Consider the following 22,740-nt stretch of genomic DNA (forward strand, 5'->3'; position numbering starts at 1 on the left):
ATCCCATTTACAATTGCAACAAAAAGAATAAAATACCTAGGAATAAACTTAACCAAAGAGGTGAAAGATCTGTACACCGAAAACTATAAAACATTTCTGAAAGAAATTGAAGAAGACACAAAGAAATGGAAAGATATTCCATGCTCTTGGATTGGAAGAATTAACATAGTTAAGATGTCCATACTTCCTAAAGCCATCTATAGATTCAATGCAATCCCTATCAAAGTTCCAACAACATTTTTCACAGAAATAGAACAAAGAATCCTAAAATTCATATGGAACAACAAAAGACCCCGAATAGCTAAAGGAATCCTGAGAAAAAAGAACAAAGCTGGAGGTATCACACTCCCTGATTTCAAAATATACTACAAAGCTATAGTAACCAAAACAGCATGGTACTGGCACAAAAACAGACAAACAGATGAATGGAATAGAATCGAAAGCCCAGAAATAAACCCACACATCTATGGACAGCTAATCTTTGACAAAGGAGCCAAGAACATACAATGGGGAAAAGAAAGTCTCTTCAACAAATGGTGTTGGGAAAACTGGATAGCCATATGCAAAAAAATGAAAGTAGATCCTTACCTTACACCATACACAAAAATTAACTCCAAATGGATTAAAGACTTGAATGTAAGACCTGAAACTGTGAAAGTTCTAGAAGAAAACATAGCCAGTACGCTCTTCGACATCGGTCTTAGCAACATCTTTTCAAACACCACATCTGACCGGGCAAGAGAAACAATAGAAAAAATAAACAAATGGGACTACATCAAACTAAAAAGCTTCTGCACAGCAAAGGAAACCATCAACAAAACGAAAAGACAACCTAACAATTGGGAGAAGATATTTGCAAACCATACATCTGATAAGGGCTTAATCTCCAAAATATATAAAGAACTCATGCATCTCAACAACAAAAAAACTACCAACCCAATTAAAAAATGGGCAAAAGACCTGAACAGACATTTCTCCAAAGAAGATATACAGATGGCCAACAGACACATGAAAAGATGTTCAAAATCACTAACTATCAGGGAAATGCAAATCAAAACTACAATGAGATATCACCTCACGCCTGTCAGAATGGCTATAATTAACAAGACAGGAAACAACATGTGTTGGAGAGGATGTGGAGAGAAGGAAACTCTCATACACTGCTGGTGGGAGTGCAAACTGGTGCAGCCACTATGGAAAACAGTATGGAGATTCCTCAAAAAATCAAGGATAGAACTACCATATGATCCAGCTATTCCACTGTTGGGTATTTATCCAAAGAACTTGAAAACACCAATTTGCAAAGGTACATGCACCCCTGTGTTCATTGCAGCCTTATTCACAATAGCCAAGACTTGGAAGCAACCTAAGTGCCCATCAAGGGACGAATGGATAAAGAAGCTGTGGTATATATACACAATGGAATACTACTCAGCCATAAGAAACGACGAAATCCAGCCATTTGTGACAACATGGATGGACATTGAGGGTATAATGCAAAGTGAAATAAGTCAGAGGGAGAAGGCCAAATACCGTATGATTTCCTTCATTAAGTAGTAGATAATAACAACAATAAACAAACACATAGGGACAGAGATTGGATTGGTGGTTACCAGAGGGGAAGGGGGGAGTGTGGAGGGTGAAAGGGATAATTCGGTACATGTGTGTGGTGATGGGTTGTAATTAGTATTTTGGTGGTGAACATGATGTAGTCCATGCAGACATAGAAGTACAATGATGTACACCTGAAATTTTTGCAATGTTATAAACCAATGTTACTGCAATAAAAAAAAAAAATCACATGATCATCTCAATAGATTCAGAGAAAGCATTTGACAAGATACAGCATCCATTTATGACAAAAACTCTGAATAAAATGGGTATAGAAGGAAAGTACCTCAACATAATAAAGACCATATATGAGAAACCCACAGCTAATATCATCCAAAATGGTGAAAAACTGAAAGCTATCCCTCTAAGAACAAGAACCAGACAAGGATGTCCACTCTCATCACTCCTATTTAACACAGTACTGGAATACCTAGCCAGAACAATCAGTCAAGAAAAAGAAATAAAAGGGATCCAAGTTGGAAAGGAAGAAGTGAAACTGTCACTATTTGCAGATGACATGATTTTATATATAGAAAACCCTAAAGATTCCACCAGAAAACTTTTAGAAGAAATAAACGAATACGGTAAAGTTGCAGGATACAAAATCAACATACAAAAATCAGTTGCATGTCTATACACCAACAACGAAGTAGCAGAAAAAGAAATGAAGACTACAATCCCATTTACAATTGCAACAAAAAGAACAAAATACCTAGGAAAAATCTTAACAAAAGAGGTGAAAGATCTGTACACCGAAAACTATAAAACATTGCTGAAAGAAATTGAAGAAGACACAAAGAAATTGAAAGATATTCTGTGCTCTTGGATTGGAAGAATTAACATAGTTAAGATGTCCATACTTCCTAAGCAATCTATAGATTCAAGGCAATCCCTATCAAAGTTCCAACAACATTTTTCACAGAAATAGAACAAAGAATCCTAAAATTTATATGGAACAACAAAAGACCCCGAATAGCTAAAGGAATCCTGAGAAAAAAGAACAAGGCTGGAGGGATCACACTCCCTGATTTCAAAATATACTACAAAGCTATAGTAACCAAAACAGCATGGTACTGGCACAAAAACAGACACATAGATCCATGTAATAGAATCAAAAGCCCAGAAATAAACCCACACATCTATAGACAGTTAATTTTTGACAAAGGAGCCAAGAACAAACAATCGAGAAAGGAACGTCCCTTCAACAAATGACGTTGGGAAAACTGTATAGCCACATGCAAAAGAATGAAAGTAGACCATTATCTTACACCATACACAAAAATTAACTCCAAATGGATTAAAGACTTGAATGTAAGACCTGAAACTATGAAACTTCTAGAAGAAAACATAGGCAGTACGCTCTTCAACATCAGTCTTAGCAACATATTTTCAAGCACCATGTCTGACAGGGCAACAGAAACAATAGAAAAAATAAACAAATTGGACTACATCAAACTACAAATCTTCTGCACAGCAAAGGAAACCATCAACAAAACGAAAAGACAACCTAACAATTGAGACAAGATATTTGCAAACCATACATCTGATAAGGGCTTAATCTCCAAAATATATAAAGAACTCATTCATCTCAACAACAAAAAAACTAACAACCCAATTGAAAAATGGGCAAAAGACCTGAACAGACATTTCTCCAAAGAAGATATACAGATGGCCAACAGACACATGAAAACATGTTCAACATCATTAACTATCAAGGAAGTGCAAATCAAAACTACAATGAGATATCACCTCACTCCCATCAGAATGGCTATAATTAACAAGACAGGAAACAACATGTGTTGGAGAGCCTGTGGAGAGAAAGGAACACTCCTACACTGCTGGTGGGAGTGCAAACTGGTGCAGCCACTATGGAAAACAGTATGGAGATTCCTCAAAAAATCAAGGATAGAACTACCATATGATACAGCTATTCCACTGCTGGGTATTCATCCAAATAACCTGAAAACACCAATGGGTAAAGATACATGCACCTCTGTGTTCATTGCAGTGTTATTCACAATAGCGAAGACTTGGAAGCAACCTAAGTGCCCATCAAGGGATGAACGGATAAAGAAGATGTGGTATATGTACACAATGGAATACTTCTCAGCCATAAGAAACAATGAAATCCAGCCATTTGCGACAACACGGATGGACATTGAGGGTATTATGCAAAGTCAAATAAGTCAGAGCGAGACAGTCAAATACCATATGTTCTCATTCATTAAGTAGTAGATAATAACAACAACAAACAAACACATACAGACAGAGATTGGATTGGTGGTTACCAGAGGGGAAGGAGGGGGGAGGAGGATGAAAAGGCTAATTAGGCACATGTGTGTGGTGATGGGTTGTAATTAGCATTTGGGTGGTGAACATGATGTAATCTATGCATAAATAGAAGTATAATGATGTATGCCTAATATTTATACAATGTTATAAACCAATGTTACTGCAATAAACAAAAAATTTAAAAAATAAATAAATAACACTATCAAAAGAAAAAAATTTAAGGGCAGCAAAACAGAAGAAAATAACGTACAAAGGAACTCCCATCTGGCTTTCTGCAGATTTCTCAGCAGAAAACCCTCAGAAAAGGATAGAGTGGAATGATATACTAAAAATACTGAAACACAAAAACTGTCAGCCAAGAATACTCTATCCAGCAAAATTATCCTTGAGATATGACAGAAAAATAAGAATAAAAGCATTCCCAGGGAAAAAAAAAGGTTGAGGGATATCATCACCACTAGATGGGCCTCAGAAAAAATCTGGAAAGGAGCCCTCATACCTGGAAAAAAATGTAAAGTTTTACCTTTCAGCAAATGAATAAATAGACAGAATCAGAAAACTGAAGCTCTATAGCAGAATAGGTTAGTAAACACTTAATTATAAAATAAAGAATAAAGGGAAAGAATGCATCAACAATACCTATATCAATTTGCTCAAAACTCATCACATAAAAAAGAATAATTTGTGACAACAAAAAAGTAGAAGGAGAAGAGGAAAAATAACGAAACTACATAGGCTAATGGAGATAAGAGTCTAGCAGACTCTATCCTTGTCTGTGGGTTTTCTGCTGAGAAATCTGCTGAAAGCCAGATGGAAGTTCCTTTGTACGTTATTTTCTTCTGTCTTGCTGCCCTTAAAATTTTTTCTTTTGATATCTCATCTATGAGATATTTTATACAAACTTTATAACCACAGTACAAAAAATCAGAGCAGAATTAAAAATCATAAATAAAGAGAAAATAGAGAAAACCACCACAGAAAAATACCAAACTTAAATGGCAGTCAGAAATACAGGGAAAAAGAAACAATGGAAATATAGAACAACCAGAAAAAAACATAAAATGGCAATATTAAGCCCTCATATATCAATAGTCACTCTAAATGGAAATGTATTGAATTCTCCAATCAAAAGACACAGAGTGGTGGGATGGATTAAAAAACAAGACCTAACAATATTCTGCCTCCAGGAAATACATCTCAGCTCTAAGACAAATATAGGCTCAGAGTTTAGGGATGGAAAGTGATACTCCAAGCAAATGGCAAACTAAAGAAACTGGGTGTAGCCATACTTATATCAGGTAAAGCAGACATCAAGGTGAAAAAGATAATGAGAGACAAAGATGGGCATTATATAATGAAGAAAAGGACATTCCACCAGGAAGATATAATACTTATTATATATGCCCCTAACACAACAGCACCAAAGTATATAAAGCAACTATAAACAGAACTAAAGAGAGAAATTAACAGCAACACGATATCAGTAGGGGACCTCAACACCCCACTTATGTCAATGGGTAGATCATCCAGGCAGAAAGTCAACAAAGAAACAGTGGCCTTAAATTAAACAGTAGACCAGATGGACTTGATAGATACAGAACATTCCATCCAAACAGAGCAAAATACACATTCTTCTCAAGTGCACAGGGAACATTCTCAAAGATAGACCATATATTAGGAAACAAAGCAGGCCTCAATAAATTTAAGAGGATTGAAATCGTATCAAGCATCTTTTCCAACCACAATGATATGAAATGAGAAATCAACCTCAAGAAAAAGGCTGGGAGGGCCACGTATATGTGGATACTAAACAACATGCTACTGAACAACAATTGGATCAATGACGAAATCAAAGGAGAAATTTAAAAAGTGCCTGGAGACACATTAAAATGAAAACACAACATACCAAAAATTATGAGATGTGGCAAAAGCAGTACTAGAAAGGAAGTTTATAGCAATTCAGGCTTACCTCAAGAAACAAGAAAAATGTCAAATAAACCAACTTACACTATATTTAAAAGAACTAGAAAAAGAAGAACAAACTAAGCCCAAAGTGTATAGGTGGAAGAAAATAATAAAAATCAGAGCATAAATAAACAAACAAAATGGAGACTAAAAAAACAATAGAAAGGATCACTGAAACTAAGAACTGGTTCTTTGTGAAGATAAACAAAATTGACAAAAGCTTAGCCAGTCTTGTTAAGAAAAAAAGATAGAAAACTCAAATAAATAAAATCAGAAATGAAAGAGGAGAAATTACAATGGACACCACAGAAATACAAAGGATTATAGGAAAATACTATGAAAAGTTATACACCAGCGAATTAGAAACATATTAGATAACCTAGAAAAATGGATATATTCCTTGGAATCATACAGTCTCCCAAAACTGAATCAAGAAGAAATAGAGAATCTGAATGGACCAATCACATGTAAAGAGATTGAAACAGTAATCAAAAACCTTCCCAAAAAACAAAAGTCCAAGACCAGACAGCTTCTCTGGTGAACTCTACCAAAACTTTGAAGAAAATTTAATATCTATCCTTCTAAAAGTCTTCTGAAAAATTGAAGAGGAGGAGATGCTTCCTGACTCATTTTACAAAGCCAACATTGACCCAATACCAAAACCAGACAAGGACAACAGAAAAAAGGGAAATTACAGGCCAATATCATTGATGAACATAGACTCAAAAATCCTCAACAAAATACTAGCAATTTGAAAACAATACGTTAAAAGGATCATGTGTCATAATCAAGTGGGATTTATTGCAGGGGTGCAAAGCTGGTTCAAAATCTGCAAATCAGTCAATCAACGTTTGTTGATGACATGATTCTATATTTAGAAAACCCTAAGGAATCCACTGAAAAACTATTGGAAACAAACAACAAATAGAGTAAACGTGCAGGGTACAAAATAAACATAAAAAATCAGTTGCATTTCCATACATAATGAACTAGCAGGAAGAGAAATCAAGAATACAATCCCATTTACAATCATAACCAAAAGAATGAAATACCTAGGAATAAATTTAACCAAGGAAGTAAAAACCAATACACTGAAAACTATAAGACATTATTGAAAGAAATGGAAGAAGACATAAAGAAATGGAACGATAGTCCATGTTCATGGATTGGAAGAATAAACATAGTTTAAATGTTTATATTACCCAAAGGACTCTAGAGGTTCAGTGCAATCCCAATCAGAGTACCACTGACATTCTTCACAGAAATAGAACAAAGAATCCTAAAATTTATATGAAACAACAAAAGACCTTGAATAGCCAGGGCAATCCTAAGAAAACAGAAAAAAGCTGAATGCATTACAATGTCTATTAAAAATAGAAATATCATACAACCCAGCTATCCCACTACTGGGTATTTATCCAAAGAACTGGAAAAAAACAATCTAAAGAGATTTATGCACCACTATGCTCATTGCAGCATTATTTACAATAGCCAAGACATGGAAGCAACACAAGTGCCCTTCTGTGGAGGAATGGATAAAGAAAATGTGGTAAATATGTATACAATGGAATACTACTCAGCCATAAAAAAGACAAAATTGTCCCATTTGCAACAACATAGATAGTCCTTGAGGGTATGACGTTAAGTGAAATAAGCCAGACAGAGAAAGGCAAATACTGCATGATTTCACTCACATGTGGAAGATAAACACATGAATAAAAAGAACAGATTAGTGGTTACAAGAAGGGAAGGGGGCTGGGGGCGGGCAAAAGGAGTAAAGGGGCACATATGTACAGTGATGGACAAAAGTTAGACTACTGGTGGTAAGCACAATGAATTCTATTCAGAAATTTATAAATTATAATGTGCACCCGAAATTACACATTGTTATAAACCATTACGATCTCAATAAAATTACTGAAAACCAAAAAAATAAAGAAATAAATGGAGCTGGGAAAACTGGAAAGCCACAAGCAAAAGAATGAAAGTAGACCATTGTCGTACAGAATACACAAAAATTAATTCAAAATGGATTAAAGACTTGAATGTAAGACCTGAAACTATAAAACTCCTAGAAGAAATTACAGGCAGTACATTATTTGACATTGATCTTAGCAGCATCGTTTTGAATACCATGTCTACTCAGGCAAGAGAAACAAAAGGAAAAATAAACAAATGGGATTACATTAGACTGAAAAGCTTCTGCACAGCAAAGAAAACCATCAACTAAATGAAAAGACAACCCACCAACTGGGAGGAAATATTTGCAAATCATGTACCTGACAAGGGGTTAATTTCCAAAATATATAAAGAACTCATAATGTTACCAGACCAAACGGGGATCCCTTCTTGGGAATTAAATCAAACTGCACCAAAAATAGTTGATTCACAAAGTAGAATTTTTATTTGCATCATGCATCAAAGAAAAATGGAGACCATAGGGAATAATTTCACAAAACTGTGGCCCCCCCGAGCATGGGGAGGTGGGTACCTTTATTTGGGGTATAAAATGAATATTCGAAGGGGAAGTTTCATCATCACATGTAGAGGTGGGCATAAACTTGCATATGTTGGTTTTAAACCATACTTCTACATACCTCACATGCTTTGCCCCTCCCAGAGGAGGGTAATTTATGATGTTAATGAGGGCAGGTTACTTTAGAACATCTCTTTGCCTATCTGTGCAGGTGTCAGTCTTGCGGTTGCAGTCTGGGCCAGTCTGGTCCAGTTGGGAGCAGCTGAGTCCAGGACGGTTGTCGCTTACAGCTTCTTCCTTGAACATGACTGAGAACCACATAAGCTCAAAGCCCCAAGGTGTTAGATAAAGGAACACTTGCACCTTTCAAGAAGACAAGAGACTTAGGTTAAACACAAAGGTCAGAGTTTAGGCAGGACAAGAGATGTGGGTTAGGGTCCATGTCTGGTGACAAATTACAACAAAAAAACCAAACAACCTGCTCAAAAATGGGCAAAGGATCTCCACAGACAATTTTCCAAAGAAGATATGCAGATGGCCAACAGGCACATGAAAAGATGTTCAACATCACTAATTGTTAGGGAAATGCAAATCAAAGCTACAATGAGATATCACCTCACACCTGTCAGAGTGGCTATAATTAACAAGACAAGAATTAACATGTATTGGAGTGGATGCGGAGAAAAGGGAACACTCATACACTGGCTGGTGGGAATGCAAACTGGTGCAGCCACTATGGAAAACAGTATGGAGATTTCTCAAAAAATTAAAAATAGAAATACCATGTGATCTAGTTATCCCACTACTGGGCATTTATCCAAAGAACGTGAAACCAACAATTCAAAAAGATTTATACACCCCTATGTTCACTGCAACATTATTAACAATAGCCAAGATGTGGAAGCAACCTAAGTGCCCATCAACAGATGAATGGATAAAGAAGATGTGGCATACATATACAATGGAATACTAGTCAGCCATAAAAAAGACAAAATCCTCCCATTTACAAAAAGATGGATGGGCAGTGAGGGTATTATGCTAAGCAGAATATGTCAAACACAGAAAGACAAATACCACATGATTTAACTCATATGTGGAAGATAAACAAACAAACACGTAGATAGGGAGAACAGATTAGTAGTTACCAGAGGGGACGGGAGTGGGGGTAGGGAGAAGGGGTAAAGGGGCACATATGTATGGTGACAGATAAACACTAGGCTATTGGTGATTAACACAATGCTGTCTATGCAGAAAATGAAGTATAACGATGTACACCTGAAATGAACGCAATGTTAAGTCAATATGACCTCAATAAAATAATTTTTTAAAAAACATCCCAATTACATCTTAAATATATATAATTCCTATTTGTCAATTATACACCAATAAAGCTGGGGGCAAATGAAACAAAATTTCTAGTTTACTGTCTTTTTTTATTTACAGAGGAGAGAATTTGTAACTGTTAAGAGCCCTAAAAATTGTTAGTGGGAAACACATTGGATATTCCATCTACAAAGAGTTTTATAATGTTAATATTTATATATTAGTTTGGGAAGGGAATATTTCTTATTAAAATTGAATAATAACTATGACTTACAAAATGCATGAAGTGAAGTGTAGAGGAGGCAAAACCCCCTGAGGGCAGTGAGGGGAGGTGGTGGCTCCCATTTTCCTCTCTAAAGCTGTGCCTCCTTCTCTCCCAGGTGGGCACAACAAGCGCTCCCTGTCAGCCTGGCCAAGCTGTATGGTTCCCCTAGGAGGGAATGTGACTCTGCAGTGTTATTCTCATTTTTCGTTTGTCATGTCGAAAATATTCAAAATAGATGTGACCCATGTCACTGAGCTCCAGAGAGGTCTTTTCAAGAACAACTTCACCATAAGCCTTGTGACCTCAGCACGTGCTGGGTCCTACAGATGTCCTGGATCTTACAGCCACAGCCCTATGTGGTCAGCACACAGTGACCCCTTGAGGATCGTGGTCACAGGTAAAAGTCCAGCCCAGCCCACTGTGCAGACGGCCCTACTCAGAGTCCAGATCCCAGTGGAGCCCAAGAGTTATCATAGGATCCCTAGTCAGGACATCATCATGGAATAAGAATCTGCTCTGAGAACGCAATGACAGGGTGTTTACTATAGGGAATGGGGTGCCCAGGTGAAGGAGGAAGAGCCAATAAGCAGGAGAGCCAACCTAGGGATTAGGAAGCAGGATGCTGCTACCACCTGCCAGCAGGAAGGACCCAGGGAGGAGCAATGTAACCTGATCCCAGCATCAGCATCCTGCTAGGGAAATTATAACCCTGTCTTGAAGGAGCAGGATCCTCGGGTAAGACATGGTCCGCTCAGTAGACATCTCCAGAGGCGTGGGGTGGGCATGGATTGAGAAATATCCCCTCCCATTTTCTCCTCCTTCCCCAATCTGAAAATAGTCATCCCCTTCATTCTAGGAGTGGTGCAGACTCTGAAAGGGGCCTGACAATGCATCCTGTAGGATCACCCCCACCCACCACTACATAGATTGGAGAGGGTATAGACTTAGAGTGGATCTAAGAGTGGTTACAGAGCAGAAAACCAACACAGAGGACGTTGGGGGCCTTTACCCAAGGAAGACAGAAAAGCAGATGGAGATGAGGCAGTGAGACCCAGGCTATAAAAGTCATGAGCCAGATGATGGAGAATGAGGCTCAGAGAAAATGCAGTAAGAAAGGCATGGGAAGGAATTGAGACAGCTTTGGGCTTGAGGGAGGTTGAAATCACTCTGAAACTGTCAGGAGAAGGGCACGGAGGATGCACATGGAAACTCACACTCTCTTTCTTCCTAGGTGTGTTCACAAAGCTCTTCGGTCTCAGCCCACCCAGGGTCCCTTGTTCACGCAGGAGGGACTGTGACCCTGCGCTGTCACTCAGAACTGGCGTTTGACACGTTTATCCTTCTCAAGGAGGGGACACACGGCATTCTCAGCACTTTGTAGAGGACCTTCCTGATGGGCACATCCAAGCTCATTTCTCCATGGGCCCTATGACATCTGCCCATGCTGGACCTACAGATGCTATGGCTCTCTTAGGTACTCTCCTGATGAGTGGTCAGCTCCCAGTGACCCCCTGGACATAGTGATCACAAGTGAGTGTGCCTGGCACAGCCCCTGTTCTCTTTGTGCCCTGGAGCCTCAAGGGTGATGTGGTGTTAAGTACAATGTGAGTACAGGGAGAGACAGACAGACACATAGAGGTACTAAAAACCTCAGGAGAGAGAATATAGAAGAGTAAAGAGAAGAAAGACAGTACTTACTATAAGCTAAAGAGAAAACATAGCCAGTGACAGAACAGAAGAGAAAGAATAAAAAACAAGGATGGAGAAGGATGCCCTGGCACAAAGATGAGGGGCATCCCCATCTTAGGCACCAAGTGACAGTTGGGAGCTGGTTCCTACTTTAACTCCCCAGCCCCTTCCCTTGCCATGAGAATGACACACTAGATATTGCTGCAGCCAGACCTGTGAAATATGTGAACAGAGATAAGTACACTGACGAGTTGATCAGCAATGTGGTTTAACACGTACATTTGCACAAAGAGGGAGGAGTGATCACTTCTAACAGTCACCAACCTGTGGTCCCTTCCAACACCTTGGGGTGCAGGGACACACTAGCCAGTCCCTGCAGTATCAGCCTGTGAGGTTCTTGCAGATCCTATGGAGATTTTGGCACATTCTGCTACAAGGGATTGGGAAATAGAGAGACCCACAGTCTCATAATTCCTGCAAAGTGTCATGTTTTCTGAGCATTTCCAACGTGACTACTTATTTCCATGTTTCAGGAGGACCCTACATCTCCCATGGCTTTGAGGAACAGTGCCCCATGAAGGCACAGGCAGAAAGTAAGAGGATCAAGGCAGTGCAGAGGCAGGAAGGACACACATGTACACACCCACTCACTTGGTCAGAGGTACAAAAACAAAATAGAGAAGCAGAGAGCCATAGGAAGAGGGGCCGGAGTGACTCACTACAATGAAAAAAAAAATCCTCTAGGGGCCAGCCCTGTGGTGTAGCTATTAAGTGCGCATGCTCCACCACTGGTGGCCCAGGTTCAGATCCCGGGTGCGCAGTGATGCACCGCCTGTCAGGCCATGCTGTGGCAGCATCCCACATAAAGTGGAGGAATATTGGCACTGATGTTAGCTCAGGGCCAGTCTTCCTCAGCAAAAAGAGGAGTATTGGCATGGATGTTAGCTCAGGACTGATATTCCTCACACACACAAAAAAAATCCCCCGTTCGTGCTCAAAGATAATTGAGTAAGGTGTACACTCTAAAATTAAAGTCACTTTTTCTACCAGGTCTGTACAAGAAAATTTTTCTCCAACTCTTCCTTCCACTCATAGATGCTGTTATTACAGGCACAGACTAAATCCTAAAGCCATATCTAAAAGTAATGGAGGATGGTTATGGGCGAGGCCAGGGCTTCTGGAGAGAGAGACAAACACTCAGAAATGGTTTCATAAAAAATGAACACATGTAACACTCTAGGATGTCCCAGCTTCTCTCATGGATGGAGGCAAACAGGATCCCTACAAAACCCTTCTCCATGTCTTGTTTGAGGTCCTCCTTGGGGTCTTATGTATCCAGGCAGATGGAGAAAGGGGTCAGGGCAGAACCAGGAGAGGGTGAGGCCAAACCTCGTTTGGGCAGATCAGAAGTTACATCAGACCCTCACTGTTATCTATTTCCCATAATCTGCTGATAACCTCACCTGGGTGATTTCCAGGAGTTGAACGGGCACCTCTTGTCTGCAGGGGAGATAGTGTTTCTTGAATATAGAACTCTTTGCTCACCAGACATCTCCTACTCCCCTCTACACTTCACATTTCAGGGAGGGAGTTGTCCCCAGAGGGATTCTAGGGGAGGGGTCCCAGGACCACCATCAGTCCTTAGGAGGATGGCATAGCGAGGGGTAGGCAGGGGACCAATCTTCTAGAGGAATGGTCCTACTTCAGTGGGCGAGGAAGGACACTGGCTCACCCTTGTCTGTCATTTTCCCTAGGATCTCCTGAAAGTACCCGCCCATCACTCACAAGACCAAGCACCACAGAAGGTGAACAAGGAAGCCTCAATTTAATCGATGAATCCCTGAGGAGACAGAGGGCTTCTGTGTGAATGTTAGTTCTGCCACCTCCCAACTCCGACCTTGGGCTAGTCACCCTCCCTCTCTGATCTCCAGATTCTCCATCAGCATTTGAGACTCATCAGCATGGGAATCAGACGGGGCATTTAGCCTCTCATGTTCTGAGATCGAGGCCCCTTCCAAAAGGGAGGAAAGGGTCCTAGTGATCCTGACCTGCTGCCCAGGAGTGATGCTTATCCTCCCTCCATCAGGGTCTGTGGGGATGGTGGTGATGGGGGATGGGAGGGACAGAAGGCAGCACCGGGACTATTTGTTGTCCACTAGTAAAGTTCTATGAGTTAAATACACAACAGCTAAGAAGGAGGAAGCCCTTGTCCTCATGATAATCACATTCCAATGTTGAGTAAAGGAATGGGAAAGGTAAAATAAATGCTTAACAAGTAATGAAAGTGTTCTGTATAAAACTACAGTAGTATCACTTGACAGAGAAGTAAAATAGGCTCACGTTATAGAGAAAGCTTAAGTGGATAACTTAGAGTGGATGAGTTCCCACAGAGGAGGTGACATTTAAGGAGCTACATTAATGACAGAGTCTGTCTTGACAAGATTGGTTGAGAGAGAGTATCAACAGATATATCCATGAGCACTATGCATCCAACCTGAGCAGTGTTGCTGATGTGTGGTAGGGGAGGCCGAGTTGAGAGAGGTAGACAGGATCTGAATTATGCAAATGTTCATTAGCAATTGGAAAGAGCTTGGATTTTGTTCTGACTGAGATGGAAAGCCACTCACAATTTTTGATCATAAATGTGTCATGATCTGCATTCTATTTTAGAAATAACACATTGGCATAATTGAAAAGAATTGATTTAGGGAGAATGAAAGGAAGCCATGGGCCTGGTACAAGGCTATGACAGTCCTTGTGGGGAAAAATCGTGGTGGCTTAGACATGATGGTGGTAGACAAGGAACCGAGTAGGTGTATTCAGGGTACACTCAGAGGTAGACTCATTAGCAGGGAGATTTAAGAACCTACTTGAAGTAATTTCCAGCTGTGTGATCTTGAACATACTCATTTCCCTCTGAGCCTCTGTTTCACTAGGCGGAAACTCATACTTCGGGTATTACAGGCATCTTCCATCCCTAGGTCTCCCTCACTCCCTCTCTACAACTTTAATCCTGGGGAGGGTGCTATCTTTCAGGGTATTGTCATAGAGGAAATTACAGTACAGTGTCTGGGTGTATATGTTGTTGGTTTGGGCCCTGAGTTACTGAAGTGATGACTAGGTGTCCTATCCAGGTGACAGTCAACAGAGTGACTGTTTTCTTGACTCCCAGGAGATAGAGGGATCCCACATCATCACCTGGTCATATGCTCATAGCTCCCTAGTAACTGGGGACCCTATCCCCAGGTGATACAGGTGAGCTGAGAGCAAGGAGCAATGGGAGAGTTCACAACATGATTCCTGAGTTTGCGGAACGATATACAGTCTCTCAGCCTGCCAGGTGGCAATGCAGACACACCCATGAGAAAATAAATTTCAATGACATCATCTTTTCAAGGCAGGCTCAAATTCTGATTATTTGGAACAAGGAAAATAAGCAAGAGGTTTTGTGGAGCGGAGCTCAGGAAGAAGAGCTGAGCTGTGACTACTATTTGATCCCAACTCCTCACCCTTTCCGTGTTTCTAGTTCCAGGGGCTCCTGGGAGCACCATCTCCTCAATTAGCAAGCCAGGATCCAAGACTGGTAAGACAGCAACACCCCCAGGTCATGGGGAGGAGGAACACCTGGTTTAGGAACTCACAAGGAGGGGTTTCTTCAGGTTTCCACGGGTAGGATTTGACTCTTCCTTCAGTCTGAGACTCGATCCTTCCATCGTTAGTGAGATAGTACAAATTTCACTCTTTTGAATGTCATGAGATAGGAAAAATTCCTGAGCTTTTGGGATATCCAAATACCTTAACTCTGGAGCATGGGTTTGCTTTCATCTCATTTCTTTGGAGTGGCAGAAAGAGGGGTCCTGAACAGTAACAAGGGAGATGGACTAAGATTGAGTATCATGGTCCCGATGCATCCCCCAACTGTAGAGAGGGACATGGACTGTTGCATTCCATGTCACAAATGAAAAAGTGACATTCGGTTCAGTGAGCAGGAAATACAAGTCAAAAGTCCCATCTCAGACATTCTGAATTTCCCCTCCTCATCTGCTTCTAAACCAAAAACAAGAGGGCTCACACTCCAGGGTGTCAGAAAGGAGTATACACCTGGCTGTGTGGGTAAAGTAGGTGTATGAGGAAGGATGAGGGTTCCTGAACATTTTGGCATATGCAGATATATTGAAGGATGCTTGTTAGCAAAATATCAGGAAAGTTCAAAGATAACTTCCTATGATGACAGAGCAGTAAATGACAGAGTCCCTCAACCATGGACCTGCTTAAGGTGTCCATGATGATGTAAGGACAATGAGATGCGATCTGGACAGAAAGAATTTGGGCAAGAAGGGAAGGGAAACGGGCTCCATTTCAGAGCTCCTGGGGAGGCATGGGCCTGGCTTACATGTAAAGATCTCTGATTCTCCCCAGCCCCTATTCTCCAGGATTGCACTGTGGGGAATTCCATCAGGATGAGTGTGGTGGGGCTGATCTTCCTGGCTCTGTTGGCAATGCTGGTCAAGGCCTGGTGAAGCCGTGATAGGCCACAGTTGGAAACTGAGAATTTGATTGAACCTGGCTGAGTGAATGGAGGGATCTGGCAGAATGGACCTCACTTCCTGCAAACCAAGAGATCTACTAGGAGGACATGAGGGAAAGAAGCAGTGACAACCTGGTTTCCACTGATGGATGACACACACAAGATTATTTTCAGTTCCTTGCTGGACCTTGGACTTTTTATCTCCTCCCTTCTTCTAATTACATGTTATGTTTCTCCAAATGTGTATGACTTCTTCTTCTTCTTCCCCTCCTCTTCCTGCTCCTCCTATTCCTTCTCCTTCTTCTTCTTCCCTTGGCCTTTCTCCTCACATTTTCCATATAGGGCTCTTTGGGGTCTACATTCTATATACACGGACTCAAGCCTCAAAAATTGTACAAATTTAAAATTTTGCTTTCTGTAACATCTACAGTTATCATCACAGAGAAAACCATAAAGTTGACTCATTAAAATGAGTGTAAAATCCTCCATTACTCAGTTTGATTAAATCTTTAGAAACATAGATCTTTTAACGTAAAAGTTCCACAATTGGAACAAATAATTTTGAAAAATCCAGGTATTAAATATCACTATTTTTATCAATGAACTGGTGGATAGATTGTTGAATTCTTATATATTTATCATCATATTTTCCTTCTTAGGCCATTATTAAAATAGTCTTATTTTTTCTTGTTTTTAGGCTCCAGCCTCCTTTCTATTTTTTGGTATGTTATCTCTTTGTATCTCCAGTCAAATCATGATTTTTGGACTTAAATTTAAGCTAGTTCAACATTGTCAAAAAATAGAAAGAGAAAACTCTCTTTTGATTCTTTAAGGGAATTCAGATAAAACTTCCACACCCAGAAACTTCATATGTTGGTCTTCCTAATCGTAGATAAATAGATAGATAGATAGATATAGATAGATAGATATAGATAGATTAGATATAGATAGATATAGATATAGATATAGAGATATAGATATAGATATAGATATAGATATAGATATAGATATAGATATAGATATCTCGTATGATATATTAAAATACTTATGTGTATATAATAAATTTAAAAGACTTTTGAAGCCTGTGTTCTCCTAATCAGTATTATTTACGAAGTCATTTATTCAGATACACTGAATAGTTACCTACACTATTAGACTTCCAGAAGATTAGGAAGACCAACATATGAAATTTCAGACTTTGGTAGTTTTAGCTGAAATTCCTTCGTGAATCAAAAGAAGGCTCTATGACAAGATTCAGCATTCACTTATGATAAAAACTCTCAATAAAATCAATATAGAAGGAAAGTACCTCAACATAATAAAGGCCATATATGACAAATCCACAGCCATCATCATACTCAATGGTGAAAAATTGAAAGCTATCCCTCTGAGGAAAAAAAACAAGACAAGGATGCCCACTCTCACCACTCTTATTCAACATAGTATTAGAAGTCCTAGCCAGAGTAATTAGTCAAGAAAAAAAATAAAAGTTATCCAAATTGGAAACAAAGAAGTAAAACTGTCACTATTTGCAGATGACATAATTTCATGTATAGAAAACTCTAAGGAATACACAAAAAAACTACTAGAAGTAATTAACAATTACAATAAAGTTTCTAAGTACGAAATCAACATACAAAACTCAGTTGCATTTCTACACTATCAATGAACTAGCAGAAAGAGAAATCAACAATACAATCCCATTTACAATCAAACAAAAAGAATAAAATACCGAGGAATAAATTTAACCAAGGAGGTGAAAGACTTATACACTGAAAACTACAGGAAATTATTGAAAGAAATTGAAGAAGACACAAGGAAATGCAAAGATATTCCAAGTTCGTGGATTGGAAGAATTAACATAGCTAAAATGTCCATACTACCTAAAGCAGTCTACAGATTCAATGCAATCCCAATGACATTCTTCATGGAAATAGAACAAAGAATCCTAAAATTTATATGGAACAATAAAAGACCCTGAATTGCCAAAGCAATCTGGAGAAAAAATAACAAAGCTAGAGGTATCACACTTCGTGATTTCAAAATATACTACAAAGCTATAGTAACCAAAACAGCATGGTACTGCCACAAAAACGGAAACACAAATCAATGGGAAAGAACTGAGAGCCCAGAAATAAACCTACACATTTATGAATAGCTAATTTTTGACAAAGGAGCCAAGAAAATTCAATGGAGAAAGGAAAGTCTCTTCAATAAATGGTGTTGGGAAAACTGGACAGCCACTTGCAAAGAATGACAGTAGATCATTATCTTACACCATATACAAAAATTAACTCAAAATGGATTAAAGACTTGAATTTAAGGCCTGAAACCATAAAACTCCTAGAAAAAACATGTTGCCCTGCAGGGTGTAATCTCCATGCTGGCATCTTACCTCTACTACTAAGAGGCCATTGCAAATTCTATCAGGCTGGCATCTCTTAGTTACTCCTGTATATGTAATAAGGCTGGTGAATTCCTTGACAATATAAACATTTATGCAGCTCCTTTGCTGTAAAGTGGGTACTCCAGTATGAGGCAATGAATTCACAGATAGTAGTTTTGGATGAGGTCATGCCAACAAGAAAGGCAAACACATACCTGGATCACGTGTCAATCTTGATCAAAATAAATCACTGTTCAACCATGGAATGGGGCTGATGTCATCAACATTCACCCAGTGGCTAGTTTGTCTCCTTGATGGCTGGCACTGTTTCAAGGGCTTTGAATCAGTCTACTGTTATTTAACTTGGATTTTCGACAGCAGCTGAAGTTAAGACAAGGAGACATTCATGCTCTTAGGTCCCATGCATAGACTGTATCTGCCATCTTGGGTATTCCATAATGAGCCCCATATACACCTATTATCTTGTAGGTAAAGACAAAATCTGGCTGACATTAACAGATAAATGTAGGAGATAAATATTTCTCTGTGCATCATTTGCTGTCTCCAAGCCCCAAATCCAAATAATACAGCATTCTACCTATTATTTTGTGGCACATGCAAGAACTAACATGTTTTCTGTTACCTAGTAGGGGATACTTCCGTGAATCAAGCAAGACCCCTATAAGTTTCACGGACATTCTAGGTTATAAAATATTTATAGTCATGTTAAAATTCTACAATCTGCTGCATGTATGTCTCATTGCAAGATTCAGAGAACTTGCTACTCCCTGCTCCTCAAGTCCAATTAAAATCATGTTATCAGGAGAATGGACCAGAGTAATGGTCTATAGAATACCAGGATGATCGTGGTCCCTTCAGACTGTACTGTAACAGAGGACTGGGGGTCAGGAAAGCTCTGGGCATGATGGTGCATGTGTATTGTTGTCTTTCTCAAGTGAATGTAGATATTTCTGATCACTCTTTCTGATGTATTTTGGGAATAATGTATTCACCAAATCAATGACCAAAATAAAATTGTGTTCTAATATGTAGACCCAATAAATACCTTTTTAAAGATATCCACACATAACAATAACCATATTTAGAAATCTAGTTAAGTTTGTGGTGGTTCAGCAGTACCTGCTACAATCCATCTTGATTTTTCAGATACCATACAACTGAATTGAATGGAGGTCTGATGGGGCCAACACGATAAGCTGTCACTATGTATGACCTGAAACTTCATTGCCTACCCAGATCCTTTTCTCACCTTCTAGCAAAAGCCCTAATCCACTGGAGAAGGGTCAGCAAACACTGTTGACCTCAGGTCCCAAATACTGATCCATTGTGGCTGGAAGAAGGGTAAATTTTTAAAATCTCTCTTCCTCTAGGGGGAGTGTAGGACACAGGATCCTACACAAATGCCATTAGAGATTTGTGACTTCTGACTGAGGAATAGGAATTTCTTGCCCCAAAACAACCAAATGCACAATGTTGAGTTCAGCTGCCATGGGGAAGAGGGACAGAAACACTGAGTGAGCCCTACCCTCAAGGCACAGGCAAGTAGGTACTGCCTAAAATTTATGTTGAATGAGGACCAGAGAAATCTTTACTTCCCACCCTGAGCCTGTCCCTGAAGCTCTGAGTTTTGTACATAGGACAACTGCCAGGACACAAGTATGAAACTCAGAGAATGAAGACAAATGAAGTGAGTACAGGTTACCTGGCTGGATGCAGTTCCAGTTTACAGTGTAGGAAGAGAATCTCAAACACGATATAGTGGTCTCCTGTGTAGAGGAGATGGAGCTCAGAGTTCAGGACAGCTTAAGAATATAGAATTTTATAACCAATAACACTGGAGGAGGAGCTTCTAGATATCTGCATAAGGTTCCAATTGAGTCTGTTTCCAAATACTAAGCCACACAAGCATGGAATGAAACTCCACATGTCTGGGAAAGAATATTTGGGACTCAGAAATCCAAAGACTTCCAATAACTGAGGCTGCTCTGCAGGGTATCTGACTGCATACCAGAAGTATGTGACACTCTTTAGAAGACATCAAAATCTAGTACTCAATAACACAAAATTCATAATGTTTCCATTCCAATAAAAAATTGCTGGAAGTTGAAGAAACTTGGAAATGTGTACATATGCAGGAGAAAGATTATACAATACGAGAAAATCCATAAATTAAAAAAAATCATGAAACTGGCAATTTCAATACAGAAATTTTATTGTAGATACTCTAAATATTTTTCAACATTAAGGAGAAAATACAACATAATGTTTCAAAAGAAATTTTTAAAACATAAAGAAACAATTAGGAAATTCTATGGAAATGATATTAAAAATGAAAAAACAAAATAATTCGGTGTATCACATTAATAGTAGGTTAGATATTGCATAATAAATGTTTAGTAAACTTGAAAATATAGCAATAGAAGCTCTCCAAAATGAAAGACAGATAGGAAAAAGTATTGGAACAAATGAACAGAGGCACAGTGACATATGGGCTGTCGGTATGTGGCGTTATATATGTGTAATTGAATTGATGTTGCATATGTGTAAAATGATAAGAGGAGAGGTCAGAAACATATCTGAAAATATAATGACCCAAATTTCTTTATATTTGATAACAAATATAAACTAACTTATGCAGTTTCTCGGTGACCCCTAAGAAGTAAAAACACAAAGAACACTACCAAAAATAAATCTCACTCAAAAGGCTCAAAAATAATGACAATGAGAAGATCTTAAAAGCAGCCAAAGATGAGGGGAAATCACTTTATATAAAAAGTAAGAAACTAAGAATTATAGCATACTTTCCATTGGAAACCGTGGAAGTTGGAAGTCAATGGATCAACATTTTTAAATTACTGAAAGAAAATATTTCAACTGAGAGTTCTGTAATCCCAGAAAGAGGTTTCAACAATAAAGATGAAGTTAAAAATTTTCGGTCAAGTAAAGATTAAGAAAATTGTCCCTAGAAGCTTTGTTCTACAATAAATATTAAATTAACTTATTGAGGCAGAAGATTGATGATACTAGTTGGAAACTTGAATTTCAAAAAAAATTCCAGAGGAGTAAATATGTGTGAAATTGTGAAATACCTTTTATCAACACCCAACCACGTGCTGTCTGCATGAAGTCTACTTTAATTAAGAAGAGGTTGATAAGTAAAGTGTAAACGAAGGACATTAGGTTGTGGTGATGATGCCCAACTCTAATACAATACTGACAGTCAGTGACCTGTATTTGCAAAACAGATTAAGCTTATGATATGTAATGTATACCTCAAAAAAACGTTTAAAACTAAAAGAATGGAAGATTTTATCCATACAAACTCTAAAACCAAGAAAAATGGAACTATGAAAAGTAGTGCTTCATAATGATGGAGGCAGATTCAAAAAAGAGGACACAACCATTTTAAATGCATATAGACCTGAATTTGGAACCTGAAAATACATTAAAACAAAGACATAATTGAAAGCCGAATTGATCACATCCAAATTACAGCTAGAGATATCAGCACTCCCCTCTAGCATGTTGAGAGACCAAGCAGGGAGAAAATCAGTAAGGATATAAAAGACGTGAAAAACAATTCAAGCATTTTTACCTAACTGACATTTAGAAAACCTTCCACCTCAAAATGTCCTAATCCACAGTCCTTTCTAGTTCCCTTGGAAGATCAATTTTAAAATATTGAATCATAGAGAATATGATTTACAGCAACAGATGAATTAAAGTAGAAATATATGACCAAGAGATAGCTGAAAAGTCATCAGATATTTGGAAATTAATGAACACACATCTAAATAACCAATGCATTAAAGAAAAACATTGCAAAAGAGAGTAGAAAATATTTCATACTTAATGAAAATGAACACTTGCCATATTAAATGATGTGTGATCCAGATAAAACAGTGCTTTACTGGACATTAAGCTTCAAATGTTTGTGTTGAGATGAAAAAGGTTTAAATAAAGATCTGAATCTCACTTTAAGACATTTTTAAAAAGAGTAAATGAATTCCAAATTAAGTTGAAGTAAATAAATAAATGACAATAAGCAAAAATACATACATACACATACACATGCATGCATACATACAGACATGACAGAGAAAGATGTATAAAATCAAAAGATTGTTTCTTGCAAAAAGCAATAAAATTGATAAACATTGTTCTCCTGGCGACTTTTGGTCGTG

General features: G+C 38.6%; 1 pseudogene; it reads left to right on the forward strand.

The window, feature by feature from the left end:
* The first annotated feature begins 8,784 nt into the window (after positions 1-8,784).
* LOC147912732 (putative killer cell immunoglobulin-like receptor-like protein KIR3DX1) lies at positions 8,785-16,149 on the forward strand (annotated as a pseudogene).
* The last annotated feature ends 6,591 nt before the right edge of the window (positions 16,150-22,740 follow it).

This window comes from Ceratotherium simum, chromosome 33, assembly GCF_057802395.1.
Source record: "Ceratotherium simum simum isolate JZ-2026a chromosome 33, ASM5780239v1, whole genome shotgun sequence".
In the NCBI taxonomy this organism is placed as follows: domain Eukaryota; kingdom Metazoa; phylum Chordata; class Mammalia; order Perissodactyla; family Rhinocerotidae; genus Ceratotherium; species Ceratotherium simum.